This window comes from Staurois parvus, unplaced genomic scaffold, assembly GCF_062004578.1.
Source record: "Staurois parvus isolate SC_StPar_1 unplaced genomic scaffold, SC_StPar_1.0 ptg001193l, whole genome shotgun sequence".
NCBI lineage: Eukaryota > Metazoa > Chordata > Amphibia > Anura > Ranidae > Staurois > Staurois parvus.
The window spans coordinates 443,451-455,671 of NW_028318989.1; positions in this window are offsets into that span (position 1 = coordinate 443,451).

Genomic DNA, 12,221 nt, shown 5'->3' on the forward strand with positions numbered 1-12,221 from the left:
CTTGTACCATGTGACAAGCTGTGACCAATCACAGCTCACTCAGTATTTCTCAATGACTGCAAGAATGCAGACAGAGAGAAAGAGAAATGATTGCTTTTACATCCTATATGGGTGTAAAAGCAATCAGTGTAAAAAAAAAAAAAAAAAAATCTTCATCAGCCCCCACAAGTAGTATAGTGTCACCATGGTGACACTGTACTGCTAGGGTGACAGTATGTAAAAAAAAATAAATAATAATAATATAAAAAAAATAAAATAAAAATGTAAAAAAAATGTTTAAAAATTATAATTTTTGGATATAAACTAATTTGGATTTTTTTTTACTAAAAAAATAACGGAATAAATTTTGGCCAAGATTTAGGATGAAATATTTTATTTGCAAAATTTTATTAAAAAAAACACTTTTATTCAAAATTTTTGGACTTTTTCATTTACATAGTAAAAAAATAAAAATCCCAGCGGTGAATAAATACCACCAAAATAAAGCTTTATCTGTCTCAAAAAAATGGTAAAAAATGTATATGGGTACAGTATTGCATGACCGCGCAATTGTCATTCAAAGTGTGATAGCGCTGAAAGCTGAAAATTGCCCTGGACAGGAAGGGGGTAAAAGTGTCCGGTCTGGAAGTGGTTAAGTTATTTTTATAGTGGATAGCAAGCAGTTTTGATGTCTTCAAGTTCCACTGATTTCATAATATCCTTTGATCTGGTTATCTTAGCGCTACACCCTGCTGTATATTATCACACCCAGAGCCACAGAGGGGACAGTGTAGTGCAATACCGCCATGCTTTGGACATAGGGGACAGCTTGAGTGCAGAGCAAATTAGCCAGGAGCACCCCCAATATCTATAACTTGGGTTGAGAGCAGCCAGGTGCCATGCAATACAGCCAGGCGCTGCATCTATAACTTTGACATTTTGGAGCTTTTGTTTATTTTGCACGCTGTATCATCCTTCCCATTGGTGTATAGCTCAGCTGAAGCCGTATACAGCAGCCAAAGACTTTAGCAGGTCCTCAACCATTTGTAAATAGTATGCAAAATTTCTTCAGTTTGGGGCATCCAATGTACCCCAAATCCCCATCCAAGTTCATCGTTGTACAATAAACTTAAAAAACAAAACCCCTAGACTGTTTTCTGGAGTCATCTGGCGTGTGTGGAAAATTCCTGTTGATTGGCTGTGGGTGTTGCATAGGAGAAAAGGCCAGCAGCTCTTTAAGGGGTGGCGCTACACATGATACAATGCACAGCTTATGCATTACAATATATTGGTTGTATGATTTGCCCACTAAGGGTCCACATTGGCGAATATTATTCTGATAAAAAACAAAAAAAAATCCAGAAAAAAAGATCTCCAATCCCAGAGGATGCCTGTTTTGGAGTTTTTTGTGACGTCACCACGTTCTGGTCGGCGGAATGACACCGTGGTTGATTTGAATTTTTACACTGCCTTTCTGCACCTTATTTATGTAAGTGTGATGTTTTATTGAATACATTTCTGAGTTCTATCGGGTTGCACTATGAAGTCTCTTCTGTTTTAATCCTTCTCTACATTGCATGGAAAGTGGTTTGATGTGAGCAATGTGTCCGGGTGAGCCCGCAGCAGTCCATCCATCTCTCTCGATATTGTTACCATGGATGTCAGTGTTGAATCTGAACACCAACTGCTCGTTTGATCTCTTGATTGGGGATCAAATTGGTTCGGTAAGAGCCTGAGTTGTTTGATGTGGCGAGCACTTGTGAACACCGTCGCACTTTGTTGGAGATTGCATTCAGCACGCAGCACTTTCACACTGGATTTGGGACTTATTGATTATTCATATCATGGACATTATTGATTTATACTACTTTAGATGTATTTTTTTGCACATTTGTATATGTTCATTTTTTGTCCACTTTTTGGTTTATCATGTTTAGTCATTGTGTCAGGTTTAATTAGTGTAATTATTCTGGTATTCAGGAAGAAAGTAGCAGCAGTTCACTCCATTCATTTAATTATTTATTGTATTTTATATATTCATTTTTCACCTTTTAATATCTGTGGGGTGTAGCGCAGGTTTTCATTTTCACATACAATATTACTGTGATGCCATTAATGAGAATGCCAAACAATTATCGGTCTTCAAACAATTTAAGGATGTGCATGCAGGGTGTCTAAGGCTGGCCATACATTATTATTATACAGTATTTATAAAGCGCCAATAGTTCGCTTTGCGCTGTACATTACAAAGGGGGACAGAACATGTGACAGAACAATAACAATACAATGCAAAACATGAGGGGATTGAGGGCCCTGCTCTTTCGAGCTTACAATCTAGGAGGGAGGGGATGGTGGCACAGGAGGAGATAGCTGTGGGGGATGGAGTGGTAGGAAGAGTGGAGGAGGTCGGCAAGTTAGCAGGGGGTGGGGTAGGCTTCCCTGAAGAGGTGGGTTTTCAGGGTGCACCTAAAGGAGAGGAGAGTAGGTGATAATCTGATGGGTTGGGGCAGGGGGTTCCAGAGGATGGGTGACACCCTGGAGAAGTCCTGGAGGCGGGCATGGGAGGAGGAGACCAGGGAACTTTAGAAAATTGCTTTAGATTGACCAAAAACTATATAATATGAGGTAAAACCTAAACAACACTTTCAATTGTGTCCAATTAGGCAGGCCCTTGCACTACATAGTTGAAGGTAAATCTAAAAGAAATTGGGCAGAAATTTAACAGAAATTTAACAGAAAATTGTATAGTGTATGGCCAGCCTTACTTTCAGTTCCATGGTATTGAAAGGGTTAACAGACTGATCAGAGGAGGAGATGTACACAGACCTTGTGAATCCTTCAACTTGCTACAAGAACGCCACAAGGTCTAAATCAAAAGGTGGGATATTAATTTGTTCTTAAAATAATTATTCTAATAGGAGTATTATGAATAATAGATTGTTCTTATGTACTTTTGATTTATCTGGCCCAGGCATCCACTGTGGGGGGGCGGAGCTGCAGTATGTCAGTATGTATTTTAAAATGTTGGTTATGTTGGTCATAGCCAGGCATGATTAAGGCTCTTTAGGCTGAAACTTGTAAGTGGGGCTATGCTTAAAGCAGTATTAGGCTGGGTTCACACTTGTGCGGTATATCGCATGTGATTCGCACATGAACTGCACCGTATTCCTGCGCAAATCACATGCGAATTGTGTGCGGTGCGATTGGAGCCATACATTTTGTATGGCTCAAATCGAACCACATCCGCACCAAACTCTGTAAACTATGTGATCTATCTATCTATCTATCTATCTATCTATCTATCTATCTATCCCGGGGGCCCTCTACACTTCTCCTGCAACTCCCAGGCTAAGTTCCTATGTACTCTGTGCCACAGGTCTAGTTTCAGTTGGTGGGGAACTGGCTGCTAGTGAAGGGGACAAGTACAACACCTCTTCACTGTCAGAGTGCCTGTCACCCTATGCCAAGTCACCCATTTCCTAGCTGTTTGGCTACTTTAACCACTTCAAGTCCGGACACTTTCACCCCCTTCCTGTCCAGGCCAAATTTCAGCTTTCGGCACTATCACACTTTGAATGACGATTGCGCGGTCATGCAACACTGTACCCATATGACTTTTTTAGCATTTTTTTGAGACAGATAAAACTTTATTTTGGTGGTATTTATTCACCACTGGGATTTTTATTTTTTTGCTATATAAATGAAAAAGTCCAAACATTTTGAAAAAAAGTGTTTTTCTTATAAAATTTTGCAAATAAATAATTTCTTCATAAATCTTGGACAAAATGTATTCTGTTATCTTTTTAGTAAAAAAAAAAAACAAATTAGTTTATAACCAAAAATTATAATTTTTTTAACATTTTTATTTTATTTTTTTATATTCTTTGTTTTTTTGTTATTTTTTTAACATACCATCAACCTAGCAGTACAGTGTCATAATAATGACACTGTACTACTTGTGGGGGGTGATGAATATTTTTTTTCTTTTTTTACACTGATTACTTTTACACCCATAAAGGCTGTAAAAGCAATCATTTCTCCACTCTGGCTGGTAACCTGGTAATGGTAACCTTACTGTAGAAAGGCAAACATACAGGAACAGTCTTGTAAAGCTACTTCTCACATGTAATCCTGTACAGAGGTGCTCTAGTGCCCAATGGTTAATCATACCTGAGTAACAGCAAGCCCATAGTTCTTTAGGCTCCATGTACACGGGACACTTCTGAACGATGGAAACTGACTGCTGGAAAACGTAGGCTAAAAAACGTCTGTTTATTCCCTTTGCATACCGCGTTTATGCGCGTTTATGAGCATTTGCGTTTAGAAGCGTTTTCTAAAGATAACCTCAGGAGACCTTCCAAAATGTCCAGAATGCACTGAAAAACAGTAAAAAATTAACTATTTCAGACATTTTGACAGACATAGAGAGAGTAGAAGCAGAGAGAGCAGTATTTGTTGAGATTAGCTGTCTTTTTTTTTTTGGTGGTGTTTGGATGTGTTCCAGCTCATTTCTGTGCAGAAATTATTGCAGCAGTGTCTAACATTTTCATGCAAAACCTCAAAGTATGGTGTACCGGGTCCATTTGAGTACCGGGAAAACGCTTTGCATGCATTTTTCATGATGAAAAAATGCTCTGGATAGCATCTGGAAATGGAAGAGTTAAAAAAAAATTCAAACGCAAATGCCTATAAATGCGGCTAGCCACGTTTACAAGTGTTTTGTGTTTGAAACGCTGATAAAATCTACTTCTGAACGCAAGTTTTCTGCAATCAAAAAAATGACTGTAAACTCAACTGCCTATTAATGACTGTAAACGAAGATGTGTACATGGACACATAGGAAAACATTAGGGAGAGTTCAGGGGCTGCTGAAAAAAACGCTGAACAGCTCTTAAACATGAGTTTATCAGCTGCAGTGTACATGAACCCTTAGAGCAGTGGTTCTCAACCTTCCTAATGCCGTGACCCTTTAATACAGTTCCTCATGTTGTGGTGACCCCCAACCATAAAATTATTTACCCAGTAATTATAATTCATGAGTGTCGTTTTACCTCCAATACTGCTGCTTTCAACACAGTAGCTGCTTTCAACACAGTAGCTGCTTTCTACACAGTAGCTGCTCTTTACACATTGGAAATATGTGTTTTCTGATGGTCCTAGGCAATCCCTGTGAAAGGGTTGTTCGACCCCCAAAGGGGTCACGACCCACAGGTTGAGAACCACTGCCTTAGAAGGAAAAGTCTGTTAAGGTAAATAATCCACAAGAGGTAGCAAAGAGCCCGTGATTGGCAGTAATCCACAAAGGCAATAAATCCATTGTAGATACACAAAAGTGCAGCAAGTTTTCAGGTTCCCATTCCCCCCCAGGGAACCCCGACTGGCCCCAGGTTGGGGCTCAGTCCAGTAGCATGACAGCCTACTCCTGGCAGTAATTTAAAATCTAGTGTCCCGCACAAGGATCTTCACCTTCTGTGCAAAATAATAGTTTTTCTTATTTACATAAATGTGTTAAAATAACAATTGGCTGCTGCTTCTACAAAGGGTTCTGACCCTAAAAAATGTGGAAATACATGCTGCATTTTTACCCCAGGCTGCAGTGTGTCACAGACAGCACCGCCTATCAAACTTGCCAACTTAGATCAATGGGGCTACACTGCAGTAGCAAGCCAAACGTTGTGGTGGTCCCGCAATGTAAAATTGCTTTTTGCCAATTTTAAAAAGGAAAAAAAAAATGGGAATCAAGAGGCAGCAGTAGCATCTTCAGAATGCCTGTCAGGTAAGCTTACCACCTGTCTGAAAAAAAGCCTGGATTCACATTATGTGGTGTGGGACACCGCATATAATTCGCACAGGAATCGCACCGCGTTCCTGTGCGAATTACATGCAAATGTCTGTGCGGTGCAATTTGAGCCATGCATTTTGTATGGCTCAAATCGCATCCGCACCAAAATGGTGCAGGACCCTTTTTTAAATCCGCACCCGAATCAAGTGCGAACACCCATGTGATGCGATTTCTGGCAATCGCATCGCATTTTGCGATCTGTTTTGGGGTGTCATTAATTTATCATTGACACCCGCACCAGATCGCATGAATGGGATTGCAATGCGGTGCAGGAAACGCACAAGATTCGCCGCATTGGTGTGAACCAGGTCTAAGAGATTTTTCATGTCACGTCAAGATGCGTTATTGATGTGTTTTTGATGCATTTACGTTGTGTTAAATAATACTTAAAGGATGCCTCCCCTGTACTATCACCTTGGCTAGTATTGCCAATTAACCCCTTCCTGACCAGGTCATTTTTTGCTTTACACTGCGTTACTTTAACTGACAATTGCGCAGTCATGCAATGCTGCACCCAAATGAAATGTACCTCCTTTTCCCCCCCCCCCCGAATAGAGCTTTCTTTTGGTGGTATTCGATCACCCCTGCGGTTCTTATTTTTTGTGCTATAAACCAAAAAATTCCAGACAATTTTGAAAAAAAACAATTATTTTAACTTTTTGCTATTAACCACCTCCCGCCCGCCATGTAAGGAAATGATGGACGCAAGGCGGTTCTCTCGTTCTGGAAGGATGTCAAAAGATGTCCTCCCACTCTAACCACGCGTGCGTTGCTCCGGGGGCACACAGCGCGGCGAAAGGTGGCGCATTGTGTCCCTCGGACACAGCTGATCACCGATCAACGGAAAGAGCCGAAGACGTCGGTTCGGTCATGTGATCAGCTGTGTCCAATCACAGCTGATCACATGTAAACAGGGAAATGCCGGTTATCTCTGACAGCTCGAGAGGAGAGGCGGTAATCGGCATTACTCAGAGGGGACATGTACACTGATCATCAGGGCACTGATCATCAGGGCACTGATGATCAGTGTGCCCTGATGATCAGTGTAGCCCCAGCAGTGCCACCTGTCAGTGTCCATCAATGGCAGCTGTCAGTGCCCATTAGTGCCACATCAGTACCCATCTGAGCTGCCTTTCAGTGCCACCTATCTGTGCTGCCAATCAGTGCCACCTATCAGTGCTAGTCAGTGCCGCCTATCAGTGCGCATCAGTGCCACCTATCAGTGCCAGTCAGTGCTGCCTATCAGTGCTGCCTAACAGTGCCAGTCAGTGCCGCCTATCAGTGTCACCTATCAGTGCCATATATGAGTGCTGCCTTTCAGTACCCATTAGTGATGCCTGTCAATGCCCATCAGTGTCACCTACCAGTGCCTTCTCATCAGTGCCACCTATCAGTGCAGCCTATCAGTGCCCACCACTGCAGCCTCATTAGCGCACATCAGCGAAGGAGAAAAATCACTTATTTACAACATTTTATAACAAAAACTAAGAAAAAAATGTTTTTTTTTAATTTTCAGTTGTTTTTGGTTTGTTTAGCAAAAAAATAAAAATCCCACAGGCGATTAAATATTACCAAAAGAAAGCTCTATCTGTCTCAAAAAAATTATAAAAATGTCATATGAGTACAGTGTTACACGACCGCGCAATTGTCAGTCAAAGTGCAACAGCGGTGAAAGCTGAAAATTAGCCTGGGCAGGAAGGGGGTATAAATGCCATGTAGGCAAGTGTTTAAACAAATCCAGTAAAAAAAAAATCAAAAATCAAATTTTGTCAAACATTTAGGCCAAAATGTATTCTGCTACATGTCTTTGCTAGAGATGAGCGAAGTATTGAAAAATTCGATTCGGCTGATTCGGCGAATTCCAGTATGAAATTCGATTCGATGCAAATTTCTTCGCTACGAAGATGGCTTATAAAAAGGGTTTCTAGGCTTCAGAGAGCCTTTAAATTAGTGCAGAACACTGTACCTTTAATTTAAATGCCCTTGGAGATCAGGAAGGAGAAGGAGAAGGAGAAGGATGAGAAGAAGGAGAAGGAGAAGGATGAGAAGAAGGAGAAGGAGAAGGATGAGAAGAAGGAGAAGGAGAAGGATGAGAAGATGGAGAAGGAGAAGGATGAGAAGAAGGAGAAGGAGAAGGATGAGAAGAAGGAGAAGGAGAAGGATGAGAAGAAGGAGAAGGATGAGAAGAAGGAGAAGGAGAAGGAGAAGGATGAGGAGAAGGAGAAGGATGAGAAGAAGGAGAAGGATGAGAAGAAGGAGAAGGATGAGAAGATGGAGAAGGATGAGAAGAAGGAGAAGGAGAAGGATGAGAAGAAGGAGAAGGATGAGAAGAAGGAGAAGGAGAAGGATGAGGAGAAGGAGAAGGATGAGAAGAAGGAGAAGGATGAGAAGAAGGAGAAGGATGAGAAGATGGAGAAGGAGAAGGATGAGAAGAAGGAGAAGGATGAGAAGAAGGAGAAGGAGAAGGATGAGGAGAAGGAGAAGGATGAGAAGAAGGAGAAGGATGAGAAGAAGGAGAAGGATGAGAAGAAGGAGAAGGATGAGAAGAAGGAGAAGGATGAGAAGAAGGAGAAGGAGAAGCAGAAGGAGAAGGATGAGAAGAAGGAGAAGGAGAAGGATGAGAAGATGGAGAAGGATGAGAAGAAGGAGAAGGATGAGAAGAAGGAGAAGGATGAGGAGAAGGAGAAGGATGAGGAGAAGGAGAAGGATGAGAAGAAGGAGAAGGATGAGAAGAAGGAGAAGGATGAGAAGAAGGAGAAGGATGAGAAGAAGGAGAAGGATGAGGAGAAGGAGAAGGATGAGGAGAAGGAGAAGGATGAGAAGAAGGAGAAGGATGAGAAGAAGGAGAAGGATGAGAAGAAGGAGAAGGATGAGAAGAAAGAGAAGGAGAAGGATGAGAAGAAAGAGAAGGAGAAGGATGAGAAGAAGGAGAAGGATGAGAAGAAGGAGAAGGATGAGAAGAAGGAGAAGGATGAGAAGCAGGAGAAGGAGAAGCAGAAGGAGAAGGATGAGAAGAAGGAAAAGGAGAAGGATGAGAAGATGGAGAAGGAGAAGGATGAGAAGAAGGAGAAGGAGAAGGATGAGAAGAAGGAGAAGGAGAAGGATGAGAAGAAGGAGAAGGATGAGAAGAAGGATGAGAAGAAGGAGAAGGATGAGAAGAAGGAGAAGGATGAGAAGAAGGAGAAGGATGAGAAGAAGGACAGTTCTGTGACAGTTTCTGTCTATTTCTGACAGTTCTGGGACATTCACTCCATACAGCGGTTTCAACCGCTGTATGGAGGGAATGTCCCAGAACTGTCAGAAATAGACTATTTCTGACAGTTCTGGGACATTCCCTCCATACAGCGGTTTCAACCGCTGTATGGAGGGAATGTCATAGAACTGTCAGAAATAGACTATTTCTAACAGTTCTGGGACATTCCTTCCATACAGCGGTTGAAACATTGTATCTATTTGTTTCCATAAATGGATTCATTTATGGAAACAAATAGATATAATGTTTCAACCGCTGTATGGAAGGAATGTCCCAGAACTGTCATAAATAGTCTATTTCTGACAGTTCTGGGACATTCACTCCATACAGCGGTTGAAACATTGTATCTATTTTTTTCCATAAATGACATTCTGCAAATACACTTAGAGGAGCGCTGCAGATACACATTTTGCCGGCTTGGAATTAATCTTATTTTCATCCTACTTCTTCTTCTTCTTCTTCTTCTTCATCCTCATCCTTATAAGAAGAAGAAGAGGATGAGGATGAAGAAGAAGAAGAAGTAGGCAAAAAGTGTATCTGCAGCGCTCCTCTAAGTGTATCTGCAGAATGTCATTTATGGAAACAAATAGATACAATGTTTCAACCGCTGTATGGAGTGAATGTCCCATAACTGTCAGAAATACACTATTTCTGACAGTTCTGGGACATTCACTCCATACAGCGGTTTCAACCGCTGTATGGAGGGAATGTCATAGAACTGTCAGAAATAGACTATTTATGAAAGTTCTGGGACATTCCTTCCATACAGCGGTTGAAACATTGTATCTATTTGTTTCCATAAATGACATTCTGCAAATACACTTAGAGGAGCGCTGCAGATACACATTTTGCCGGCTTGGAATTAATCTTATTTTCATCCTACTTCTTCTTCTTCTTCTTCATCCTCATCCTTATAAGAAGAAGAAGAGGATGAGGATGAAGAAGAAGAAGACGTAGGCAAAAAGTGTATCTGCAGCGCTCCTCTAAGTGTATCTGCAGAATGTCATTTATGGAAACAAATAGATACAATGTTTCAACCGCTGTATGGAAGGACAGTCCCAGAACTGTCATTAATAGTCTATTTCTGACAGTTCTGGGACATTCACTCCATACAGCGGTTGAAACATTGTATCTATTCTTTTCCATAAATGACATTCTGCAGATACACTTAGAGGAGCGCTGCAGATACACTTTTTGCCGGCTTGGAATTATTCTTATTTTCATCCTACTTCTTCTTCTTCTTCTTCTTATGAGGATGAGGATGAAGAAGAAGTAGGATGAAAATAAGATTAATTCCAAGCCGGCAAAAAGTGTATCTGCAGCGCTCCTCTAAGTGTATTTGCAGAATGTCATTTATGGAAAAAAATAGATACAATGTTTCAACCGCTGTATGGAGTGAATGTCCCAGAACTGTCATAAATAGTCTATTTCTGACAGTTATGGGACATTCCCTCCATACAGCGGTTTCCGGCAAAAAGTGTATGTGCAGAGTTCCTCTATTCTGCAGATACACTTAGAGGAGCTCTGCAGATACACTTAGAGGAGCTCTGCACATACACTTTTTGCCGGCTTGGAATTATTCTTATTTTCATCCTACTTCTTCTTCTTCTTCTTCATCCTCATCCTCTTCTTCTTCTGAGGATGAGGATGAGGATGAAGAAGAAGAAGAAGAAGTAGGATGAAAATAAGATTAATTCCAAGCCGGCAAAAAGTGTATGTGCAGAGCTCCTCTAAGTGTATCTGCAGAATAGAGGAACTCTGCACATACACTTTTTGCCGGCTTGGAATTATTCTTCTTTTCATCCTACTTCTTCTTCTTCTTCTTCTTCTTCATCCTCATCCTCATCCTCAGAAGAAGAGGATGAGGATGAAGAAGAAGAAGTAGGATGAAAAGAAGAATAATTCCAAGCCGGCAAAAAGTGTATGTGCAGAGTTCCTCTATTTCTGACAGTTCTCTGACAGCTTCTTCACATGTACAGCGGTTGAAACATCTGTATCCTAAATGGAAACTAATAGATACAATGTTTCAACCGCTAAACATGTGTTCCTTCTGTCAGAGAACTGTCAGAAATAGCGGAGCTCACTGCAGGGACACTTTTGCCGGCTGATCGGGAAATGTTCGATTCGCGCACCCGAAGTAGGCAAAATTTCGGATTCGACGCGATTCGAATATTTCCTGAAATTCGACTCGAATTCCGGTTCGCCTGGTTCGATTCGCTCATCTCTAGTCTTTGCTAAAAAAAAAAATCCAAATATGTGTAAATTAATTGGTTTACGTGAAAATTGCTGTGTTTACAAATGGTGGTATATTTACTGGATTTTTTTTTTCTTGCTAGTAATGGTGGCAATCAGCAACTTATAGTGGGACTGTGGTGGGCATTCTGAAACTGGGGGGGAACTGACTTGGTGTCACTGATCTTCCCAGTGATACCAATACAGTGATAAGTGCTAATAAAAAGCACTGACACTGTACTAATGGCACTGGGCAGGAAGGGGTTAAACACAAGCACACTGTTAAGGCAAAAGGTGCATTTGTGAGCAGGGGCAGACTGACAACTCATGGGGCCCCCGGGCAATAGGGCATCATGGGGCCCCTGTGTCCTTGCCCAAACTCAAAAAAGCCTATGAAAAAAGTACCAGGGGCATCTCATGGGGCCCCCTACTGACCCCGGGCCTTCGGGCAGTGCCCGAGTTTCCAAATGGTCAGACCGCCCCTGTTTGTGAGGCATCTGCAGTGTATAATAGAAGGGGGGGTATACGAAAGCTAGTATAAAATATGAGCAGCTAGCATGAAGGTGCAACCTCTCAACCTTTGAAATAAATCTGTCAGAAAATGCAGCGCTAAATATAAAAAGGTATCAGCTGAAATAAACAGACAATAATATATAAAGTAATCATAATCATGCGCTGTGGAGCGCTAACATAATATCAAATGTACAACATCTATGATGGTGACGTTCAAAAAGTGCAAAAAGGGTGACATATAGCAAGTATAATATCACATCCTGCAAAGTGATGATATACCGTCCAATATTAAAATCAAGGTGAAATATAGTGACTCCCGTGCAGGAGCAGACTGACAACTCATGGGGCTCCCAGGCAATAGGGGATCATGGGGCCCCTGTGTCCTTGCCCAAACTCAAAAAA